Raw genomic sequence first — 25,410 nt, forward strand, 5'->3', positions numbered from 1 at the left:
GGGTAACTTGAAGGATATGGGTGCACAGAATACTTTTATTTTGAAAGTTTAGGCAGAAAACAGTGAAAGATTGGGAAAGTGACATGAAAAAGGGAAGAATGCATATATATATACACACACACATACACACACATATATATATGTATGTATGTATATATATTTTAAAAAAATAAATAATCATATACAGAACTTCCCTGGTGGCTCAGATGGTAAAGAATCTGCCTGCAATGCAGGAGACCTGGGATCATTCCCTGGGTCAGGAAGATCCCCTGGAGAAGAAAATGGCAACCCACTCCAGTATTCTTGCCTGGGAAATCCCACGGACAGAGGAGCCTGGCGGGCTACAGTCCACAGGGTCACACAGAGTCAGACACAATCGAGCGACTAACACATGCACACAGACATACATAAAGGTTTCCAGAAAGTAAACCAGGGGAGACAAACTATTTCCTAAAACTGTAGGTTTGGGATGAAAATCAGGTATCAAGGTGTTGACACTCAGCCAAATGTGTACCAAAAAAAAGGCATTTACGAGGCACCAGACAACTATGAGTTGAAGGTGCAGCAATTATCCCCATTGTATAGACGACAAAACCGAGGCACAGAGATGTTCAGAGGTTACCACGCTAGTAAGTGGCAGTGTTATTTGAAATGATACAGTCTGACTTAGAAGCACATATTCTTACCAGTCTGTCACACTGCCTCTATTTCAGTTCCATTCTCTGGTAGCAGTGCCCTTAAGTTTCCACCCGTTTCGCGTATGAATATGGCTCAGGAGTCACACAGCCTTGGGTTTTAGCTCCCACGCTTTAGTGATCTTGAGCTCTTTGAGCTTATCCTTTGATCTTATCCTCTTTGAGCTCTCAGATCCCCATCTGTGAAATGGGGGTGATACTAGTTTCTTTCTGCAGGTCGGTGGTGGCTGTCTTTCCTGTGTCTCCGTGGCCGCACCTTGGAAGTGCTCTTCTGAGCAGTGAACTGTTCCCATATGTGCTAATAGCTTCTCACTTCAAGCACCAGCATCTCTCTGCTGGAAGGTTTTCTCTGCACCCCTGGGAATTCTGGAGGCGATGCCCCCAGGTTCGGTGACCTCCCAACAGTGAGGTTGGAAGTTGGTGAATAAACAGCTGCCTCAACCCCCCAGGAGGGCATCACTGAGTGTGTCCCATGTGTCTCTCAAAAGGTCCTGAGTTAGGCTGAGTTCTAGACCCCATGGTGGTAACCAGCTTGTTATGATATCTTTTATCAGGTTTTCCTTTACTAGGTGTGTGTGTGTGATCCGCTGCTTCATCGTGTCCGAGTCCCTGTGACTCCATGCACTGTAGCCCACCAGGCTCCTTTGTCCATGAGACTCTCCAGACAAGAATACTGGTGAGGGTTGCCATACTCTTCTCCAGGGATCTTCCTGACCCAGGGATCGAACCTGCATCTCCTGCATTACAGACGAATTCCTTACTGACCGAGCCACTGGAGAAGCCTTTTCCTTCTCTATGTTTCTGCCCTAACTTCTCAAAGAGATGACGCCTTTTCTCCTTTAGGGGGAACTCAAACAAAGGCACTGACTCTTCAGGTGTTTGTGAGAATTCAGTGAAATGATGTGTGAATAGCGCCTGGCTGGTATGCAGTACGTTCCCTAATAACTGTCAGTTATGTCGTCTATTATGATTATATGAATATATGAAAATCTGATTTAACAGGAAAGCTGTGATAAAAAGTCTGACTCCACTTTCTTGCCTCATCCATCCTTCTCCATCTGCCCCACATCTGGGCAAGCTGATAAGAAAGCCCAGGTAATTCCTACTTTGTTGCCAGTAGAAGTTTAAGCTATAGATGGAAACCCTCTTGTGGGCCCACCCTTTAACTACCGTTAAAAACCCCGTGTCAGTTGTCTTTCCCTGCTCTATCAAGGCCTCTGGACCTCCGTGAGAGCCTCCCCTGCTCCCCCTGAAGGCCTCGTTTTGAATTCATATTCCTTCTTTATCCTTTCTTGGCAGCGTGCAGTGTCATGAGTCTTCATATTCAAACCAGGTCTTGGGTGAGGGTCCATCCTGTTTTAAGGGAGTGGTCACAATAGAAGCACATTTACCACAACGTGCATGATAGCATTCCTTAAGATAACAGAAGCATCTGGGAGTTTTCAAAATTGGCCTTGTTTAGGAGGCTCTGTGAGGCAGTGGTGAAGGTCTAGAACAGGGATCTGACCCTCAAGGGCAGAGACGGAAGGGAGGCGTCACGAAGGGCTGCTGAAGGTCGAGGCATCGGCCCAGAGGGAGTGAGCTCACCTTTTCCTTCTCAGCAGCACGAATGAAAAGATCAGGGATTTCAGCTTTTCCTTAAAGGAAATCATACCTTTTTGAACTTTGCAACACACTGGACCCTGGTGTGAACTGGGTTTTAATGAGGAGAATTAGTACTCCAGTACACCATCTGCATAAAAACCAGCAGGGAAAAACTTTATTTGGGGCTTAGGTCAAAGAATAGGCAGGAAATACAGATGCTCAAAAATGTAACAAAAACATAAATGTTCTAAATCCATCTTCTACTGTTTGTAGAAGAAAAGTCTCCATTTTGGTTTTCACAATTTCAGAATAGGCTGCCCAAATTCAGGCCATTGAATCAGAATTATGTAATTTGTCTTCTAGCTTCTCCAGCCCTCTATTTATAACACTCAGCTGTTGGAATGTATGTGCAAATTTAAAGGAAAGGCTGCTTGCCTCATGATCTTGTGATCTTTAACTTCTTACCTTTAACAGACATTTCCTCGTGAAAACTTCTTAATGGATGATGAGAGAGAATTCTTTTCAAGATTGTAAAATCTTGATTTTACTCTGTAGATTTGTTTTAACTGATAGAAAATTCTGCTTAGTGTAAACATTTACACGTGAATGATGTTAACAGTCAAGAATACTGGGCAACTAGTTGCTGGAAACTGTACAAATTTATAGATTTAGTTTAGATATTTATATACATTTAAATGTATACATTTAAACTATGACTTAAATTAGAATGTTACAAATAGACTTTTTTTTTTTTAATTTCAAAAATTTCTGTGAAACCAAAGCACTCATTCATACAATAATTACAAAGAGATGGCCCATGAGAGACACAGGTGACATCGTTTGGGCTCACTGTTAAATTGTAGTCATAAAGAAAGCAATGTTTTGCAAAGGAAAAAACGTCAGAATCCCAAGGCATTCGAATTCTGCTGTCCTTGTCCTAATTGATGTCTGGAATTAGAGTAAAATTATTTTCAGTGGAGATAAAATGAGCATAGATTGAAATAAAAGTGACAGAACACCGTTTCCTTCTGTGACTGGATGTCTGTGTGGCCTCTTGGTTCCCTCGGTTCTCACCCATCTCAGATCTCAGCCTGAGGGATCTCTCTCTCTCCACGGGAGTGTTAGCCTATGCCTGCGGGTGGAGTGGGTAGATAAATCTTCCAACGTCCTTGACCCTCATATCGGAGACGTCTGAGTTGTGCTCCATGGTGAGCGCAGAAATTCCCCACAGGAGTGAGCCCCAGGTGCCCGCAGTGGTCACCTGCTTGCTCACCCACTCTTCATGGGGGGGCTTCTGCCCCGTGTTCATGGTCACATCTCCCTTCTTCTTGCTCCTGGGGTCGCCTTCCATTCAAACCCTTGTTTGGGGTCTCCTTCTGGGGAAAACCAACCTAAGACAGCTTCTGGGAATGAATTTGCTTGGTGTCCATTTCTTGCATCTTTTCTTTCCCCCTCTCTCTCTGGCCACCCCCCTCTCCCTCATGTATTTAATACCAGCTGTGTACACACACAGTGGTAGATGTTAGGAAGCCTCCAGTCAAGTGGACTCTATCAAGACAGATATTATAGTAGGTACTGGCTTTAACCTCTGTGAAGTCAGCCATACACAAAGTATGCAAAGTAAGGGAAAGAAAGGATTATTTAAATAGTCAGAGTTGTCATTCAACTCAATAGATGCAGACTCCAGCTGGAGTGTGAGGTGGGGATAAGGAACTGGGGTTTTCTCAGTGATCCTCTCATGGGACGTCTTCTTGTGTGGAGGGTGATTCTGGCAGTTAAAAATTTGACATGTTTCTCTTTTTCATGCAATGTGGTCTTTAAATGCAAGTCAGCTATTTTATGAGGTGCTTAACCAAAGACACAGTGATTTTTCCAGTGCTGGAGGAAAAACTAGCTATAATGGACTCATGGAGAAAGTGTATGTCCATCTGTATCATGGGACCTTTTTAGGGGATTTTGAAAGAAAGTTTTTCCTTATGTAATCTTTGCTTCAGGCTCTGACTTTTCAACCTGATAAGAATCATAAAATATGATTCTTATTGCAATGTAATGTGGTAAATATTTTCAGGAAAGAAAGGTCTAATGGGGCATTTTGGGGAGGCAGAGACAGAAAGGACCTGTGCTGGTCAGATTGGGGAAAATTTCTCAGAGCAGGTTGTGTTTGAGTTGGATCTTAACATGTAAGTGGATGTTTGGTTAATGCTTGGCAGAAGAATAGAAGTGTAGCTCTTAAACTTCTACCACAGAATGTCAGCTTTGTCTTCCCTAATCCCTATACACAGATCTTGGCAGCTTTTACTTTAGTCGACAGCATAGGATAGCTGTTCTGTGTCTGCTTTGGGCAAGAGTAGAGTGAGATTTGCTTGAGATAGCTGATGCTTGGACCAAACAAATCAGTGGAGCATCTTCCCGCCAGTTCCTTTTGTCTTCAGAAGATGCTGTTAGGAAGGTCAACAGGCGAGTTGAGACTCTTGGAGACGCAGAGTTAGGGTTAGACCTACAGGAGCCTGTTAAAAAAATGAGGGGGGTCCTGGAGAGATGTTGGGAGGGCCACCAGTCTGAGCTGCAGATCTTGTCCTTGTGAAGGAGAGATGTGGGATGGAAGGAAGCCTCTCAAAGTGCGGTGCACTTCTAAGGATGTTTTACAAAAGCTGGTGAGCCAAAGCGACCCGTCGGAGGACAGCTCCCTCTCCGGGACAGCCACACCTTCCCTGTATTAGGCCTCAGTCACTGGCTGGGAGGGCTTGCCAAGTGGCACTCGTTGTAAAGAACCCGCCTGCTAACACAGGAGACAGATGTAAGAGACTCAGGTTCGATCCCTGGGTCAGGATGATCCCCTGGAGGAGGAAATGGCAACCCGCTCCAGTGTTCTTCCCTGGGAAATCCCATACACAGAGGAGCCTGCTGGGCTGCAGTCCACGGGGTGGCAAAGAGTCAGACACGACTGAGGGACTGAGCACCTGCGGAGCAGCCTGTGGGAAGCGGGGTCTCTGTGGGAGAGTGCATTTCACAGTGCGGGCCCGCACAGGCCTCCCCACTGTCAGGGGCCTACGAGGCTCATTCTCATGGCCACCACGATAGCGTCTCCCCAGACGTGGGACACACACCACAAACAATGCCTGAGGTGATTTTCGGTAGTGCACTGAGTTGTTTAGTCTTAAGACCATTCTCTTTATGATTCTCCTTAATTCTGGTTCGTGAAGGAGGAAGACTCAGGTGGGTGCTCTCATTTTGTAAGTCTCCCTTTATCCACAGGCAAGCCTCAGGCTTTTAAACTTTAGCAAGTTACGTTCTCCAGATAAAATGGGATAATTTTATGCATTATTCTGTTTTCATATGTATGTATTGTTATGGGGGTTTTCAGTTTACATGTATGGTTAATGATACTACTGTTCAGTTTATACCCTTCAAATCAGTTTTTTTTCTTTTAAAATATATCTAATGAAGTAAATCAATGGGATCAATTTAAAGAAAATATTTAATAACTGAATATTACAGGGAGCAAGTGGCCATGAGAAAAACCTTGTGAAAATGTTTTGCAAAGACTAGAGGTGAGTAACCCTGCCTTAGGTCATCTGAAAGCGGCTTGCTTGGTCCACGTTGTCTTAGCTTTTCTTGAAAAATGCCTTCACTGGCTCACCATTTTCAGTGATGCTTTTTCGTCCTCATCGGGTTCACTGAAAGGGCTCTGCAGTTTTACAACGTTTCGGTGATTTTGTGGCGGGAGATGTTGTTCACTCTGCTACTCATCCTTTAAACAAATCCCCCGAGGACAAATCCAGCTTGAATTTAGTTCTAGGGGGATAAAAAGTATTGTCTCTGAATGAAGGTGTATACTTTTTCCTGTCAGAAAAAGACAAGTATACCTGTCATGATGCTTGCCTTACCTTCCAGAATCCTTAGGGCTGAATTTACTGCTTTTATGTTCTCATCTGTTCCAATCTGGCATCTGAAAGCACACTCTCTTCCTAGTTCCTTCAGAGGACTCTGTTATTTAAAAAAGATCTTTAAAAAATCCCAGAGATCCCTGGGTCCTAAGCTTTCCTAGGATACCCACGGAGACTAACTCAGTCTACTTGGATCAGCCAGGATAAGCTAGGTTGTGCTGCGGTAATAAACCACCCCCACATCTAGTGGCTTATAAACAACAGAGGTTGATTTCTTGCTCGTGTTCTATGCTGATTTCAAGTTAGCCAAGGGCTCTTCTCCTCACTGCGAGAAGCTGGCTGACAGAGGCTTTACACCTGCATGGTTTTTGGTTGCCATGGCTCTTTATTCATTTTCTTCAAACGGTATCACCATGAAAATGACATATTCCACTTCCGTTCAGCATATTCCACAGGCTAAAGCCAGTCCTAGGAGTATGTTGACCTTGAAAGCAGCAGGGGCATGCAATTACGTCATTTTCCTGAAAGGAGAGGCACCGAGACATTGGTGAATAGCCTTAAATGTTACCTCTTCATAAAGTAGATCTACAAACACCTTCTTGAGGTCCCGAGGGCTTCCTGAGTCAGTCTTTGCGCCTGTCTGTCTGTCTGAGAGAATCTGATTTTAACCATCATGCCTCCCTCCTGTGACTGGCATCTGATCTTGCTGGTGTCATTTTAACTCACGTTGGGCAGCCTGTTGTCCTTTATCCTTCAGTGCACCTGTAAAACAATGCTTTTGTTCAGAGCAGAATTTTGTTGCTGGTTTGGGGTGAAGTGAAATTACAACCCGGCACACAGAACAACCTCAAATTGTTGAGAGTATCCTCCAGGTAATTTGTTATTTTATTGACTGACTTGTATCCCTGCTGCCTAGAACAGAGCCTGGCAACAGAGGAAGGCCTCAGGAAGTGCTGAGTGAATGGAAGTGTTTCAACATATGCTGCCGTGGATTCTAGACATTTAGGTCCTTCCCTGCCACATGGAATTTCCTGAAGCCTGACCCCCTCTGAATGCCTGGAATGTTTCTTGGGATCTTCTTCCACTTTCCTTCCTTTTTTATATCACATTTTTCCCCCTGTTGGACTCCTCGCCTCACAGCCTCTAAAATTTCCAGCAAAGGGACATCACTTTACTTTGTTTTTTCTTGCTGTTGTTTGTTCGCTAAGCTGTGTCCAACTCACTGTGACCCCGTGGACTGCAGCATTCCAGGCTTCCCTGTCCTCCACTATCTCCCGGAGTTTGCTCAAGCTCATGTCCATTGAGTCAGTGGTGCTGTCTAACCGTCCCATCCTCACTGCCCTCTTCTTCTTTTGCCCTTAATCTTTCTTTTCTTATGTGAACATATTCAGCAGTTTCTGTATTTTACTCTTGACTTCCATACTATTATCTAGAAGTTCTCCGTTTTATGCTCAGAGGAGGTTTCCTAGGTCAAAAAAGGGAGTCCTCTTTAGGATGAGAAATTATATAACAGCTCTTGAAAGCTGAAGAGATTGCAGTCAGTGCTCATTTTCAATAATACTTATTGTCCTGTTAAAGTGTATTTTCTTTTGAATTCTTTGTGTCAAGATGTTTTTTTCAGAGCAGGTGTATGTATCAATAAATAGTTTATTCCTTTTTATTGTTCACTGAAATTCCATTGTATGAGTAATACCACATTTTGTTTATCCATTCACCCATTGATGTGCTTTTGGGTTGTTTTCATTTTTTGATTGTTATAAATAATATAGCCTTATGTTTTCATTTTTTTCCCTCAGAATGGAATTACTGGATTGTATGATAAGTGTATATATTTTTAACTTTCTGAGAAACTGCAGATCTGTTTTATAAAGTGACTGTATCATTTTATATTTGTACTAGCAATATCTGAAGGTTCCAAGTATTCTACATTCTCCCCAATTCTTGGTATTATTAATCATTTTTACTTTAGCTATTTTGGTACATTTAAAGGGGTATCTCATTGTGATTTTAATTTGCAGTTTTTCTAAGGACCAATGATGCTTTGTTATCTTTTCATGTACTTGTTTGTCATTTGTGTGTGTGTGTGTGTGTGTGTGTGTATTTTATGAAGGCTGTGCTCAAGTATTTCACATTTTTTAGAGGTCTGTTTATCTTCTTACTGAGATATTGTTTATATATTCTGGATACCAGTCTTTTGCAAGATGTATATTTTGCAAGTAGTTTTCTATGATATTTTATTACTTTTTGGAGTTTAATTTTCTCTTCTTTTACTAGCTTCTTAAGGTGAAAGTTTAGATCATTGATTTGAGACGGTTGGTTGTTTGACTGTTATAAATAATATAGCCATATGTTGTCATTTTTTCCCCTCAGAATGGAATTACTGGATTGTATGATAAGTGTATGTATTTTTTTTATGTCAACATGTATGGCCATATAGTTCCCTCTAAGCCCTGCTTTGGCAATGCTTTACAAATAATATGTTGTGATTTCAAAGTTAATTTTTGTTATTGACAAATTTTGTGTGAGGTTAGTTCTTTTAAATTTATTGGGACTTTTAAAAAATAGTTGTTGTATTTTAGAGTAGTTTTAGGTTTACAGAAAAATTAAGATAAAACAGAGAGGTCTCATATACTCTACACCTGGTTTCCCCTATTATTAACATTGTATATTAGAATGGCATAATCATTACAATTAATGAGCAAATATTAATATATTATTATTAACTAAAATCCATAGTTTTTCACTTCCGTTAGTCTTTAATCAGTTGTTCTTTTTCTGTTGCAGAATCCCATCCAATATACCACATTACATTTAGTCAACCTGTTTCCTAGGCTCCTCTTGGCTGTGTTAGCTTCTCAGACTTTCCTTAATTTTAATGACCTTGAAAATTTTGAGGGGTATTGGCCAAGCCAACCTAGGCAGCATATTAAAAAGCAGAGACATTGCTTTGCCAACAAAGGTCTGTCTAGTCAAAGCTATGGTTTTTCCAGTGGTCATGTATGGATGTGAGAGTTGGACTATAAAGAAAGCTGCTGCTGCTGCTGCTTCTGCTAAGTCGCGTCAGTCGTGTCCGACTCTGTGCGACCCCATAGACGGCAGCCCACCAGGCTCCTCTGTCCCTGGGATTCTCCAGGCAAGAACACTGCAGTGGGCTGCCATTTCCTTCCCCAATGCATGCATGCATGCTGAGTCGCTTCAGTCATGTCCGACCCTATGGACAGCAGCCCACCAGGCTCCTCTGACCACAGGATTCTCTAGGCAAGAACACTGGAGTGGGTTGCCATTTCCTTCTCCATAAAGAAAGCTGAGCACTGAAGAATTGATGCTTTGGGAACTGTGGTGTTGGAGAAGACTCTTGAGAGTCCCTTGGAATGCAAGGAGATCCAACCAGTCCATCCTAAAGGAAATCAGTCCTGAATAGTCATTGGAAGGACTGATGCTGAAGCTGAAACTCTAATATTTTGGTGAAGAGCTAATGGGAAGAGCTGATTCATTTGAAAAGACCTTGAAGCTGGGAAAGATTGAAGGTGGGAGGAGAAGGGGACAACAGAGAATGAGATGGTTGGGTGGTATCACCGACTCAATAGACATGAGTCTGAGTAAACTCTGGGAGTTGGTGATGGACAGGGAGGCCTGGTGTGCTGCAGTCCATGGGATTGCAAAGAGTCGGACGTGATTGACTGAACTGAATTGATTGATCAAGCATTTTGTAGGATGTTCCTTTATTGGAATGTGTCAAATGTTTTCCTCATGATAAGACTGAGATTATGGGTTATTGGAGAAAGAGGACAGTGTAATTTTCACATTATATCAAGGGTATATAATGTCCACACGATGTTTGACTTGATGTTGACCTTGCTTGGATAGTGTTTGTCAGGTTTCTTCATTGAAAATTTACTCTTTTCTCCATATTTCATACTGCACTCTTTGGAAATAAGTCATTATTTATAACTGGTTTTGTTGGATATAGAATTCTTGGTTAATTGATTTTTTTTTTCCTTGCAGCATTTCAGATATGCCATCCCTATATCTTCTGGCTTCCATTATTTCTGGTGGGAAATTAATAGTTGATCTCCTCTTGGTCCCCTGTTTGTAGCATGTTTTCTTTTGCTAATTTCAGGATTTTCTTGCATTTTTTGGTGAGGTGTTATTGTTACGTAGAAAAACATTTGGTTTCTTCAGGAATCTTGAGTTCTTACCTACTAGGTAAAGAGTGGTGGTGATGTATTGAAAATGACCTAGGCTGTAAGTATCACGAAGACATAACATACGCTGTGGTTTACTTTGGTCACTTATTGATGTAGCTGAGTTCTTTAGAAAGTCTAGCAGAAAAATAGATGAAATTGCTACTGGCAGTTCTGGGTTCCTATACCTCCAGTATCCATCCTTTTCTCCTCCACTTCCTTGAGTAGTTCTGCTGGCATTTTTCAAAAGCTTGCTTGAAGTTTTATTTCAATATCTGTTTTTTGGGCTCTTCTTACAAGCTGTTATAACCTTGACATTTTAGAAGAGATCACCGTCAAGTAAAAACTGTTCTCTGGTGAAAAAAAGACTTTCTTATTTTGATGAAACAGTTCTGAGAATAATTCAAATCCATTGTTGTGATTTTCTTGTGTACTACGCTGTTGGCTGTATTGGATCCCTTCGTTCCTAAAAACATCATGAACAACACTTTGTTTTGATGAGAATAGAATCAGATAGCAAGAGAACACTGCTGGCATTCAATCTTTGATGGCAGTTAAGGTGTAAAAAAATTCATATTGATTGAGCACTTACCATCTGTCAGGTGTCATGGTAGACACTTTACATATTTTGTTTTGTTCTTAATCCTTATAACAGCCTTTTAAGATGTGTATTAATATACCCATTTTACCCTTGATACTATTCTTAAAGAAGTTATTTTTCTCCCCCCCCCCCCCCCCCATGCAACCGATTCTAGCCTCCTGATTAATGGTATATTTGGCAATGTAGAGAGTTACCTTATGTTGAACTCTAATTTTCTGTTATCACTCTGACCACAGTTTTGTTCGTGTGGCCACATGGTCTGATTCGATCACATGAGAATCAGGCCCAGGTCTTTTGTCCTAGTTTTTCCTGTATTTGCACGTGGGAGGATACAGCCTGTGGCTGCTGGCAGTCATCTTGCTGCCACACAAAAGCTGACTTGAGTGAGAAAACCTGAACAAGAGCACAGGGAAGTGGGAAGCATAAGGTCTGGGTGAATTGTTTACCTTCTGGATTAACCCCTACCTGAGACACACCTGGAGGGTGCATCTCTGCTTTTAACTTACATTAAGCCAAAATATTCTTTTACATAAGTCAGTATGAGTAGACTTTCTGCCTCTTGCAAATGAAATAACCCTGACTGATATAACCTTTTTTCCCCTTCCTTCATTGAGCAAATCTGTGCAAAGCCTTCTTTAGAAGGGGAATTAAACTGAGATAAAAGCAATATTCTTTGATGTTTTGATCCTACGGTTTGAGGACTAAGTGTCCTTGGACTAGTCCTGTCCTTTCTCTTGGCTTTGATTTTCTCTTTTAAGTGATACATTTATTTCTCTATACATGGATTAAGCTGTATTTCTAATGGTCCCTCTTGGTCTGAAATTCTTTGGTTCTAGGAAGTCCTTATTTCAAACTAAAATGATAGTGCCTCTCAAATTTAATAGAAATTAAGGTCTGAAGTTTTGAAATCAAACACATGTACATTTGAAACCTGATTCTGCCATTTACTAGTTATATAACCAAAAGTAAGTTTCCTAACCTTTTCAGTTTCCCTATAAAGAAGGATATCATTCATAGGGTTGTTTCAAGAATTAAATTAAATAATGCATTATATAATCATATGGGGTAAGGACTCAGAAAATGATAGATATTATTGTTTTTCACCCCCTCTTAATGGAACCCTTTACTTAAAATAGCATTTCCCAAGTTGTGTTTGGGTGGAAAACAGTGTAAATGCTATCACAAAAGGATTTTGTAGTCATATTATTTAGGAAATGATTATGCTCTGTTTTCCTCTATTTTCAAGACACATTAACACATTAAAAGCTCTAGAAAGTTCTTCAGTAAATAAATCTGCTTAAATGTGTTGATCCAGTATCCCAAACCTGTTTGACACGACAGCACTTTTCTTCTTTCACAGGTGCATACCTATTAACATGAATTTCCGAGAAAAGAGTTGAAACCTTTCAGGTATGATTTCAGGCATCTATCAGTGGGTAGAAGCAGTAGAAAGGAGAATGTTGGGGGCATTCCATGCAATCCCCAATGTGAGTTCTTTTTAACTCCTCACTAGAAAATCAGGCTTTATCCAAAAACTCTAGCCTACATCAGAAGTTGATAAACTAAAGTCGGTGAACCTGACATCTGTTTTTATAAATAAAGCTTTATTAGAACATAGTCATGCTAATTCATTTATGCATTATCTATAACTGCGTCAGTATTACAAGGGCAGTGTTGAGCTCTGGCCGAGACTGAATGGCCTGTAAAGCCTGAAATATTTACTGTGCACCCGTGCGAAGTTTCTTCAGTCGTGTCTGATTCTTTGTGACCCTGGACTGCAGCCCGCCAGGCTCCTCTGTCCATGGGATTCTCCCGGCAAGAGATCTGAGTGGGTTGCCATGTCTCCTTCAGGGCTCTCCCCACCCAGGGACTGAACACGTATCTCTTATGTCTCTGCCTTCACAGCTGGGTTCTTTACCATTAGGGCCGCCTGGGAAGCCCTGAAATACTCACTATCTGGCCCTTATAAAAAAAAATTATGTTAGCTCTGGCTTGATGACAAGATTACATCTACAGGAATTGTGATTAGATTTTTAATCCATCTTAGTAAATTCTTGTTTCTAGTTCATAAAGTGAGGTTCATATCTTTATATAAATAATCCTAACCATAGAAAAGATACTAAAAGAACCCAAGAACTCTTTTACTCAAAGGGAGCAGAAGAAGAGAGAAACTCTCTGAAAAGACAGGAATTTATAGCTCACAGGAGCTCTGGGGGCCTTAACTCTGAACACAGAGTAATTCTCTGAGGAATTGCATCATTGTCCAATTTTCTTATGAAATTTTCTCACGTTCTCTTTATGTCACACTAAGTTGTAGTTTAGAATGAATGATATCATCTGAGATGTTACTATATCTTTTATCTTGCTTAGTGAGTTGCTCAGTAATTCCTGGTGAATTACTTCTGGGGTTGCAGTGCCACCGAGGGGGAGAAGAAGCAAGAGAGGTTTTTTTTTTTTTTGTACTGAAATGATTAAAAAAGAACCTACTGTGGGTCCTGTGGGTTTGGATTCATGGCTGGTACCACATAAGTAGCTATCAGGGACATGAACGGGATTTCTGAGAAGAGCCACCCAACCTTCTGATTTCTATTGTATCATAAGGAGCTCATACAAATATCTGGCTAAAATCTTTCTTTCCCAATTTTTAGAGTAGAGAAAGAAGCTGTGCCTTTTCATGCAAACTAGGAATCCTTGCTCTCACAGTATGTTTACTTTGTGGTTGCAGAAATTAATTTTGAGCTCTAAGTTTTAGGCGTCTTTATCCATCCATTCATTCAACAATTTGCTTGGGACTAATTTCATACCATGCACTGAGTTAGTAGAGGGGTGAGCCGATTAGATACACCCTTGCCCTCATGGAGAGCCAAAGCTTAATGGGAGAGACATGCAACAAAAACGTACTGAGATAATTGTGTAACCGTCCCCTGTGATGCATGCTCTGAGTGGTAGGTAACAGGAGGGTGGTCCAGGGCGCCGTCTGAGCACTTCACTTGAACCCTGCAGGATGTCACGGGACCAGGTCTACCTGGAGAAGAGAAGGACATTCCAGGTAGTGGGAGCAGCAGGAAGGGGAGGCTTTCTTAACTACGGTGGTTACCTCTTAGAAGACGATCTCAAATCCTGGATTCTGAGCTTGGCATATTCTTGAATTAGCTTATTTTCAAGTAACTTCACTGTTCTTGGCCTCAACCTTCCTGTCTCTTATACATCAATAGCAACTTCAACATAAGTGCTTTCTAGAAAACCGTGGGTGATCTTGCTAGTATTTTGATCAGAATTAATGGGAAAAAAATAGCTTCTGCGTTAATGTCTTCTCATCTGTTAAAATCTTAGAATATGATGTCAGGCTTGAATCTCAGTGGTCACTCAAGGATCCTCATATTGTGTAGGGGTAGAGTGTGACAGAATCTGAATAGAATTAGAATTCCAGTCTATGGTTTTTGTAATTCAAGTTGAATATACCAAATCTGAGATAATATTTCTTCCAAACTGCTGACTGGAAGAAAAATTCCCAGCGATATTTATATAATTTATTGTGAGTTAAAAAATGAAAGTAAAATAAAATTTATTAAGCAGTTTGCCCCAAACTGGACTAATTAAGTCTCCACAGATAAAAATACTCATAAATAGTCATTGTTTAAAATCAAAGTCAAATATGGGGCAAATACTTGTGTTCATGCACTAATAAACCTGAGTTATTAAGTAAAATCTGTATTGTACTCTTTAAGATTCCATCCATTAATAAGTGTTTGATAAAAATGTAAAGATGGAATACCGTTTAAAGAGGAAACACATCCCCAGTACTTCCAGTTGAATCCAGCTCAGTGAAATGCAAATTTTATAAATTCCAATCCATCAAATAGAAATTTTACTATAAAAGGTTTTCATGGAAATAATAGCTGTCAACTATCAATTAATGCACACGGTCCCATTTTCCCTAAGTACAGTATTGAACTTTAATGAAAGGTTACTTATTCTATCAAATTGCTTTATACTTCATAAGATTAAACTTAACCAAAAATTAACATCAGTATTCCATGAAGAGAGCATGCAAACAAAATTCACCTAAATGACAGGGGAGCCTAAATGTTTTTGTTGCATACCGAGAAATATGCTTCCAACACACATTTTAAAAATGCAAAGAATTCATTTTTTTTTTAAACCCATGTTAACAGATTTTAACCCGTTCCCGACCGTGTGTCTCTCCTGTATTTCTTTGCCTCCTTACTTTGAGGCGTGTGAGACGCAGGGGCATTGTTTTTGTGTGCGTTAATAGAGGGGAAAACCCCCAAAACTCAGCAGCAGCTGGTGTGGTATGTGCTACAGTGGGGTTTGAACAACTTGGTTTCAAATTCCATTTCTGTCATTCGCAAGATATGTAATCCTAAGCTAGATGTTTTGTCCTCCTCAGTTGAAAATTCTCCATCTGTAAAGTGAGAACAATAGACTTAATCTTTGAAGACTGTGCTGAATATTAAGGAGGAAAGTGTACAGGCAGTTTGGAACACAGCAAGTGTCTAATAGTAAATAAATGGTGGTCATTATTATAAGACTGGCACAAGGTTAGGTGAGGGTGTCCATGCCCTAATGTAGAAAGTCACTGCGCAACCAAATTAGAGGTGCCCACAGATACTGCAAGGAGATCCAACCAGCCCATCCTGCAGGAGGTCAGTCCTGGGTGTTCATTGGAAGGACTGACGCTGAAGCTGAAACTCCAATACTTTGGCCACCTCATGCGAAGAGTTGACTCACTGGAAAAGACCCTGATGCTGGGAGGGATTGGGGGCAGGAGGAGAAGGGGACGACAGAGGATGAGATGTCTGGATGGCGTCACCGACTCAATGGGCGTGAATTTGAGTAAACTGAGCTGGTGATGGACAGGGAGGCCTGGCGTGCTGCGGTTCACGGGGTCGCAAAGAGTCGGACACGACTGAGCGACTGAACTGAACAGATAGAAAGGTCTTAATGGACTGCAGTTTTATGAAAGTGTTAGTCACTCAGTTGTGTCCAACTCTTTGTCACCTCATGGACTGTATCCTCTGTCCGTGAAACTCTCCAGGCTAGAATACTGTAGTGGGTAGCCATTCCCTTCTCCAGGGGAATCTTCCCATCCCAGGGATTGAGCTTGGGTCTCCTGCACTGCAGGCAGATTCTTTACTTGTCTGAGCCACCAGGGAAGCAGTTTTGTGTAATGACCCATCTTCAGAGCTCCAGAAGTTATAACACACCGTGCTATAATGAAGAGTAACTGATAATAATGCTAATAACCCAGGCATGCTCTATGGTCTTTGAAAACTAACACCAATATTTTTGTTGAATATTTTTCTTCCAAAACCCATGTGTGTATCAATGTGGAATGGCATTGACTGCTGTTAACTAAATAAACAATGAAGTTGTATCAAGAGATCTGAGTTATGGTCCCAGCTTTGATGCTAACTGAATGCATGTCCTTGGACAACCCTTCTCCATTCCTAGACATTGTTTCCCCACCTGTTATGTGGGCAGTGGGCAGGTGAGTGTGGGAATGTATGAACAGTGGGAAGGGTGGGGCTCTGGCTAAATGGAAGCATGTGTGTCTCCCACACGGCCAGCCTCCACTTAGCCCTAGCCAATTGTTGCCTTCTGAGAATCTGGACCCAGTATTGCCAGATCTGCAAGAAAAGTCAGAAATTGAGCCTTGGCAAATAATTAAAGATGATTATTTTAAAACCCTGTGCTAGTCAAAGCACATTTACAGGAGGATTTTGTGCTTTTGGATTGCCCATTTATAACTCTGGGGTGGACACTTTCTGAAAGCTCTGTCCAGGTCTGCAGATTTCTAATTTTAGGGACGTCTCCTTTTTGTTGGATTCGCTACACTATAATCCTGAAAAAAATGATTTACAAAACCCAAATAGATTTTGGCATGAACTAAGCTTAAATTGACTGCCTTCTATCATGAATTAATATTAACCAGAGCTTGTCAGATACTAAATATTTGTTTTAGGAATACACACAGCCTCGGCTTTCATCTGGGTTAAGCTCTAATCTTTGGCCTGTCAGTTCCAGGATATAGCACTGGATAAATCATGCTCTCTTGAACAGATAGATGCCAGGGTGGTTGTATACAAATGGAACAATGTGTCAATGAACACCCGAGTTTGGGTTACATCTACTATAAACATCGACATTCTTTTGCAATGAGCCCATTTGCTGCTTAAGCACTTACAGCTTTGGAAGGTTTGATGCTTCTGTGCTCAATCAGGTTCTAATGATTTCAGATGTTTGCAATTAATGAACCATTAGAATAATTGCTGGAGTACCAGAAGAAGGGTTTCAGAACTGGGTCAGAACCACAGACAAGCTATTACCCGGCAGCCACCAGAGGCAAAATGATGAAAAATTGGGTGAATGATTTTATTCTCTACTCCTACCCCTCCCTCCATATGTACTTTTCTTCCTGGTAAAAAATTTGCACTGATCAGCGTCTAAGTTCAGCAAACAAGAGAAAGCGAGGAGAGGGTTGGGAAAAAAAAAAAAAAGAAAAATGATTGTTTCCTCTTCCTCCAGTTAAGACTTGATCTTCTGAAGACTGAGATTTTCAGTGGTACCAAAAATTGACACCATTTCTCAGCATTTGTCTGAATCTCTCAGTCTCTCTGGGCTTTTTTCCTAAGCTCCTATGTTTTATTAATTATGTAACACGTTGGCCATCTTAGAAAAGTGATTAATGGGGCTTCAGAAACATGGAAGTAAATAAGCCAAGCTTCAATATATGATTATGTAGGCTTGATATAAACCCCAGGGTAGCCATCTTTTAAGAAGTGTGCCTAAGGAGTTGAACACAGCCGATCGCTACGGTACTTAAAGGCTGGCAGCACCATGACTTATCACTGGCGGTGGATGGCGCTTTAGATGAATTTGTAATTTGAAAAGTTAAATTAACCCTGAAATATATTATTTGTCTGTTTTCCACTCAGGAAAGAGCTCTTCACATATACAGGTTCTTACTGGCTGGTGTGAAGAGGCATTCGAAGGTAAGCTAAGCTCAAATACTTGCTTAATTGATGGTGACTCTTATTTTTTCACAGCAAAGAAAGTCAGTTTTTGGAAAAAGGACACCGCCACCACAAAAACGTATTTTCAGAGAAAATGCTGGTGCTTCCTTCATCTGGGGTCTCCCCGCTAGAAGCTAAACTCCGTGAAGTCACGGTCCTGGTTACGTCACTCAGGGCTCTGTCAGCACTGACGCTCACTGCAGGTGCTCAGTAAGCATTCGTTGCGTGAGTGCAGAAATAAATATTTTTTTTTTGTCAAGAGAAAACAGTTTGTGTGGTCCTGGAGGCATATTGGGACTTCCTAGGTGGCTCAGTGGTAAAAATCTGCCTGTCAGTGCTGGAGACGCAAGAGACACGGGTTGGATTCCAGGGTCGGGAAGATCTCCTGGTGTAGGAAATGGCAACCCACTCCAGTATTCTTGCCTGGGAAATCCCATGGACAGAGGGGACTGGCGGGCTACCGTCCCTGGGGTCTCAAAGAGTCAGACACGACTTGGCGACTAAATGTCAACAGTAGGAGGAATACCGATGGGCCCAGGCAATGATCTTAACTGCTGTGTGGGCAGGCTCATTTATCTGTCTATTCAGGTAATCTTTGCTGATGAGCTAGTATGTTCTAGACCTCCTTCTAAATACTGCAGATACAGCAGTTCACAGTGCATAGTTTCTGCTCCTTATGGACCTTACCTTCTCATGGGGAAAACAGAAATCAAACACATAATTACACCAGGGGTGTATTTAAAGAAAAGTTGGGTAAGAATTTTGAAGAAAAAAACACTGGCATCCTGAGACCATGTTGGAATGGAAGCCTGCTGTAGCTTGGAGCGACCAGGAAGTCTCTCCTAGGGAGTCACATGTAACCTGAGACTTTGAGGATAAATAGGAGTCAGGGAGCTTTTGGAGCAGAGGGAAAGCGTGAGCAAAGGTCCTGGGGTGGGAACAGCTTCCCTTTGAAATGTAGCAGGCAAACCAGTGCAGCCGTAGTAGAGAGAGGAAGGGGGAGAGGGAGGAGACTGGAAAGCAAGCAAGCTTGGGTGCAGTGACTGGGTCTGTGAAAGCCGTCTGAAGGAGCCTGCCTTTATGTTGAAAGCAGTGTCACTGACATCTTTTCCCAAGTAAGATAGTAAAGTGATCAAATTTTAATTTTAAAAATTGTATTCAAAAATTAGAAATAATTTTTAAATGGTGAAAGGAGTCTGATTTTAGATTTCCTTGAATTCTCTTACAAGAAGGAAATAATGCTTTTAAAGTAAAATAATAAAGAACTAATGGTTGGGGGCAAAAAGACCTTACCTCCAATTATCCATGTATAAATTCAGTGCTGCTCCAGAAACATTTTCATCTGAGCCTACTTCTGAAAGTGGACAAACTTCAGAGATTTCATGAGGTTGATTGGTTTTGTTTTGAATTAAATAAGAAATTTCTAAACTGCAAAGTGTTCAAAATATTTTCCTCCTTTGCTAAACTTGCATAGATACTGTCAATTCATGAAATTATTCGATTGACCAGTTGTTCCTTCATTTGTACAAGAAATATGAGTACCTTGCATATATCATGCCTTAACTTCCAGGGCTAGGAATGGAGGTAAAAATCTCTCTGTGAGCCATGTAAGTGGTGTTCAACAAGTGTTTGATGAATGGTTGAATGATAAATAAGGTGTTTCCAATCAGAAATGACACATAGATAATACAGTGTGGCCCTTGTTTTAAGAGATAAGAAAAAGATAATGCTCTGGGAGAGACCAATCTTATATGAGCATAGAAGGAATAGGAGGCTATCAAGGAAGACCCTAGTGAGAAGACAATATTTAATTTGGGCTCTGAAGAATCAATAGGAGTTCCTAAGTAAAGAATATAGTGTAAGCAGTAACCAACAGGCAGAATTGCCTAAATCTTAGTCATTTTGTGACTTAATCTCTCGTATACCACATGCTTAATTTTTGCCATGGACTTTTCTTTATTATACTCTTGTTTATTTTAAAATTTTTATTTTTTCTAGCCATTATCTATCTTTATTACAATCATAGATTAAGATTGAAGTATGAGTGAAGGGGAAGTTAAAGATATTTCTAGCTATTTCTTTTTGATTGAGTGGAAAGAAGGGTTATTTTCTTGATTTCTCTGATAGTTCATTGTTAATGTGTAGAAATGAACATGTTTCTATATATTAATTTTATATCCTGCAATTTTATTGAATTCATTTGTTATTTCTAATAGTTTCTTTGGTGGAGTCTTTAGAGTTTTCTTTATATGGTATTGTGTCATCTGCAAATAATGACAGTTTTACTTCTTCTCTTCCACTTTGGATGCTTTTATTTTTTAAATTTTTTCTCTGATTGCTGTGGATGGGACTTCCAATATTATGTTGAATAAAAGAGTGGTCATCCTTGACTTGTTCTTGATCTTAGTGGAACAACTTTTAACTTTTCTCTGATTGCTGTGGATGGGACTTCCAATATTATGTTGAATAAAAGAGTGGTCATCCTTGACTTGTTCTTGATCTTAGTGGAACAACTTTTAACTTTTCACCATTAGTATGATGTTAGCTGTGGGTGTGTCATACATGGAACTTATTATGTGGAGGTATGTTACCTTATGCTGACTTTATTAAGAGTATTTATAATGAATGGATGTCAATTTTGTTAAATGGTTTTTCTACATCTATCGAGGTGATCGTGTGATTTTTATTCTTTGTTTTGTTGGTGTGATATATCACATTGATTGATTTGCAGATGTTGAACTATCCTTATATCCTTGGGATAAATCCCACTTGATTGTGGTGTATGATCCTTTAATGTATTGTTTAATTTGGCTTGCTAATATTTTGTTGGGGATTTTACTCTTGTTTAATATTTTTATTTAAATAGATTTAAAACTTTAGCCTTACCCTAGGTAAAAAGAGCTATGAAAACACGGTTCATTGTGCTCATTTTATTTTCTTTAAATCATATTTGAAGAAATAAATATGCTAAAGATTGCTTGTCCAGTATCCGTTTTTTCCCCTTCCCTTGTTTAACCAAACCCCAATGTGGTGTGTTATCCATCCACCTTTCTTCCATGCTTCAAAGAAAGCTGAGCACATTCCTAGTTCAGGAAGACAGAACCTGACTAGTCTAGTTATCACTTATCAAAATCTCATTCGCTTCTGTGGTGATTGCTTCAGGGGCAGTCATCTGTCCCAGTTCTAGCCAATGAGAGGTGAGAAGAATCTGCAAGCGGATTTCTGGGAAGGGTTTCCTTAATCTGAAACAGACATCTGGAGAGAATATTTCTGCATCTCTGGAGCTGCATAAACTCATCTTGTGACCATCAAAGAAGCCAGCCTGCAGGTAAAGCTCACATGTTAAGTGGCAGAGTGGACACTTGGAAAGAATCTCAGTGTTGGTGAATCATAGAACTGCTGTCTTAACCAGCTGAGAGTTGCTCTGGTTCTGGAGCTCTGACTGTATAAGACTAAACGTCTAGATAGTAAATATTTTAGACTTTATAGACCAAGAAGCAAAGATCAAGGATATCACATATTTATGTAACAAGAGACATAACAAATTTCCACCAATTAATTATTGATGAAATTCAAAATAATACAATAATAGAGTATAATTGACATAGTAGAGATTTACTAAAGAGAAGAATGGATTTGTGTGTGTGTGCATGTGTGTGTGTTATCACCAAATTGCTTGCAGTTATTTATCTGTAAAAACCGTTCTTGATATGCAGGGCATACAAAAGCATACAAAAGTTCAGATTTGATTGGTGGACTCTAGCTTGCCAACCCCTGTTTTAAGGCAATTTTATTTAGCAATTTATTTAGTAATTGGTGGAAAATTATTCACAAATAATCTCTCCTGTTCATAACCAAGGGCATCCTAATTGACACACGGTAAACATCAGAATAAAACTTTCTTTATGAATCACTCCAGTCCATCTTATGTTCACCAAACGGATGATTAACCAACTTTAGGAAATAACAGTTTACATTCATTAAGTACTTATTATGTACCTGGTATTGGATTCTACATGTTTTATATGTATGAATGAATTTAATCCTCACAAAACCCCATCAGGTAGGCATTATTATCATTGCCATTTTGTGGTATGAGGAGATTATGTCACAGAGCGTTTAAATAGTTCTCTTCTAAAGTGAGGTGGTTAGTGGTGTTAATAATTCTCTTCCACTGTGTTGCTCACTATGGTCTGTCATCTGTATGTGTGTGCAAATGAACCACGTACACGAACTTGCTTCTGATTTCGAACTTCCCAAACTGGCACATCTGAAGGAAGTCAGATATGGAAACAGATGATGCAGCTTTAAAAAAATTATCATTACATTTCTTTATGGTTAAAGAGCATCTGGAGCAATTTAAGAAGTTAGAAGGGGAATAAGATGTTTTACAACATAATGTGCCCCAGGATTGCCATACGAGTGGGAAACGTGTTAGTTGAATAATGGCTCAGTGCCTTCCTTTTTTGGTATGCCTCATGTAGATTTTGAGAACATTACTGTAGTGAGGTTCGCTCTTTATTTATTTAGTTTTGAAGAATTTTCTTTAATTCTAGCATTCCAGGGAATAACATAGTACTCCAAATAATAATTCATACTAAAAATGGAAAAAAATGGAGAAATCATATCCTTCACAGGGTAGAGAACAAAGAATGAAACTGTGAATAATTAAAAAGCAAAAAAAAAAGGACTGTAAATAAACCCCTATAATTATGCATCACAAAAGGAAAGTCAACTCCAAATGGTTCAGTAACCTCCTCACCAGTCTCACTAATAATCATTGCAATCTCAGTCTCTCCCTTAAGATAATGAGCAGCACACATTGAAAAAAAAAAGTGTAAACATGAGCAACAATTTTTCATCTAAATACAAAACAAAATGCAGCAGCTCACCTTAAGGTTTGCTGTTTAGCCCTAGTGCAGAGAATTTTAATTTACAATCTGTCCCTCCCTTTAAAAGGTCAACCAAGGGGGAGATACAACAGAATTATGAAAGTTCCTTTCTAACCAGGCAATACATTTCTCCCTGACCTCCCCCAGTGGTGGTCCCATCTGAAATGAACCCAGAGAATTAATACTTCAATAATTAACCAAATTTAAAGACAATAATTAGTAAACAGTTTTGTCACCCTTAAAGCTGTACTGCTGCCATTAACATTTCTATAGTTCTCCAATTACATTATAAATCAAAAGTAATACAAAAAGACAGTGTACTAATGAGAATGCAAAGACTGCATCAGAAATTCAGATGTCAGCTTCTCCCTCCGTCTGCCATTCTTCTGTTAATTTATTTTATTTTCTCAAGCAATGGAGCCACAAATGCATCATCATAATGAATACTCCTTTTACCTCAGAAAATGATTATTAGTAAAGTCAAGCAACAATAGAGGGTTTATTATTTTTTCTTCTCCACACCTACCCTTTCTTTTCTAGAATTTATTTTGAAATAAAAAAAAAATAAAAAATAAAAAAAAATCCTCATGGACAGGGAGGGAAGGACTGAAAAAGCATTATGCAAAACAGATGTAAAACAGTCTCTATAATATCACATGCTACTATTGACACTTTATTTCTGTCTCTTTTGCCTGTCAAGGCAATCAATAGAGTTCTTCCCCAGACTCATATCTTTATGTTTCCTCTCAGTTATGGTTGTTCAACATAAAACTGGATCATCTCAAACATACCTGCTAGGATAGAAGGAAAGATAAGTCAGGCTTCTTAAGATGATGTTTTATCTGTTGGAGTGGGTTAAATTGCTGTACTTTCTGAACACATTCTATTTTTCTGCTCCTTCAAGAAGTCATTTGCAGCTCTGCTTCTGGGGTAATGTAGCCTATTTCATCAAAGAAAAAAAGAATAGCTTTCAGTTTTGTTGCATATACATGGGCTTCTGGAGTGCTTGTGGGTTTGAATATCATACACTCAATTCAAGGGCTGCCTTCAACTTTTTGCACTGGGAAGAGCAACCTCATTCAAATATGCCATTCCCAGCTACCGGGATGCTTATGCAGGGATAAGGCATGGGTAAGGTTGATCATTATGATTTTAAAGTCTGCTTCAATTATTCAAGAATGTTTTGCATCTCAATCAAGTATACCCCAGTATAAGAGGTGTCAGCCATTTGTAACTTGTCACCTGGTGGATTTCCAAAAATGTAACTAGAATATTCTTTAATACCATACACAACAATAAACTCAAAATGAATTAAAGACTGAAATGTAAGACTGGATACTATAAAACTCTTAGAGGAAAACATAGGCAGAACACTCTTTGACATAAATCACAACAATATCTTTTTTGATCCATCTCTCAGAGTAATGGAAATAAAAACAAAAATAAAAAAATGAGATGTAATTAAGCTCAAAAGCTTTTGCAAAGCAAAGGGAACCACAAACAAAATAAAAAGACAAGCCACAGAATGGGAGAAAATATTTGTAAATGATGCAATCCAAGAAGGGATTCGTCTCCAAAATTTACAAACGGCTTATGGGGCTCAATTTCCAAAAACCAAACTACCCAGTCAAAAAATGGACAGAAGACCTAAATAGACATTTCTACAAAGAAGACATAGAGATGGCCAAGAGGCACAAGAAAAGATGCTGAATGTCACTAATTATAGAGAAATGCAAATGAAAACTACAGTGAGGTATCACCTCACACCAATCAGAATGGCCATCATCAAAAAAACCCAAAAAACAAAAAACTACAAACAAACGCCGGCCAGTGTGTAGAGAGAAGGGAACCCTTCTTTGCTGTTAATGGAAATGTAAATTGGTGCAGTCTCTATGGAGAACAGTATGGATGTTCCTTAAAAACTAGAAATAGAGCTACCATATGATCCAGCAGTCCCACTCTTGGGCATATATCTGGAGAAAACCATGGTTCAAACAGGTGCATGCTCCCCAGTGTTCATTGCAGCACTGCTTACAGTAGCCAAGAATGGAAGCAACCTAAATGTCGATCAAGAGAGAAATGGAGAACAGTGGCTAGGACATGGAGGCAACCTAGATGTTCATCAGCGGACAAATGGATAAGGAAGTTGTGGTACATATACACAATGGAATATTACTCAGCTGTCAAAAGGAATGCATTTGAGTCAGTTCTAATGAGGTAGATGAAACTGGAGCCTATTATACAGAGTGAAGTAAGTCCGAAAGAGAAACACCGATATAGTATATTAATGCATATATATGGAATTTAGAAAGATGGTAACAATGACCCTCAATGTAAGACAGCAAAAGCAACACAGATGTAAACAACAGACTTTTGAACTATGTGGGAGAAGGTGAGGATAGGATATGAGAGAATAGTGTTGAAACATGTATATTACCATATGTGAAGCCGATGACCAGTGCAATTTTGGTGCATGAAGCAGGATACGCAAAGCTGGTGCTCTGGGGCAACCCAGAGGGATGGGGTGGGG

The sequence above is a fragment of the Cervus elaphus genome, chromosome 23 (assembly GCF_910594005.1).
Source record: "Cervus elaphus chromosome 23, mCerEla1.1, whole genome shotgun sequence".
Taxonomy (NCBI): domain Eukaryota; kingdom Metazoa; phylum Chordata; class Mammalia; order Artiodactyla; family Cervidae; genus Cervus; species Cervus elaphus.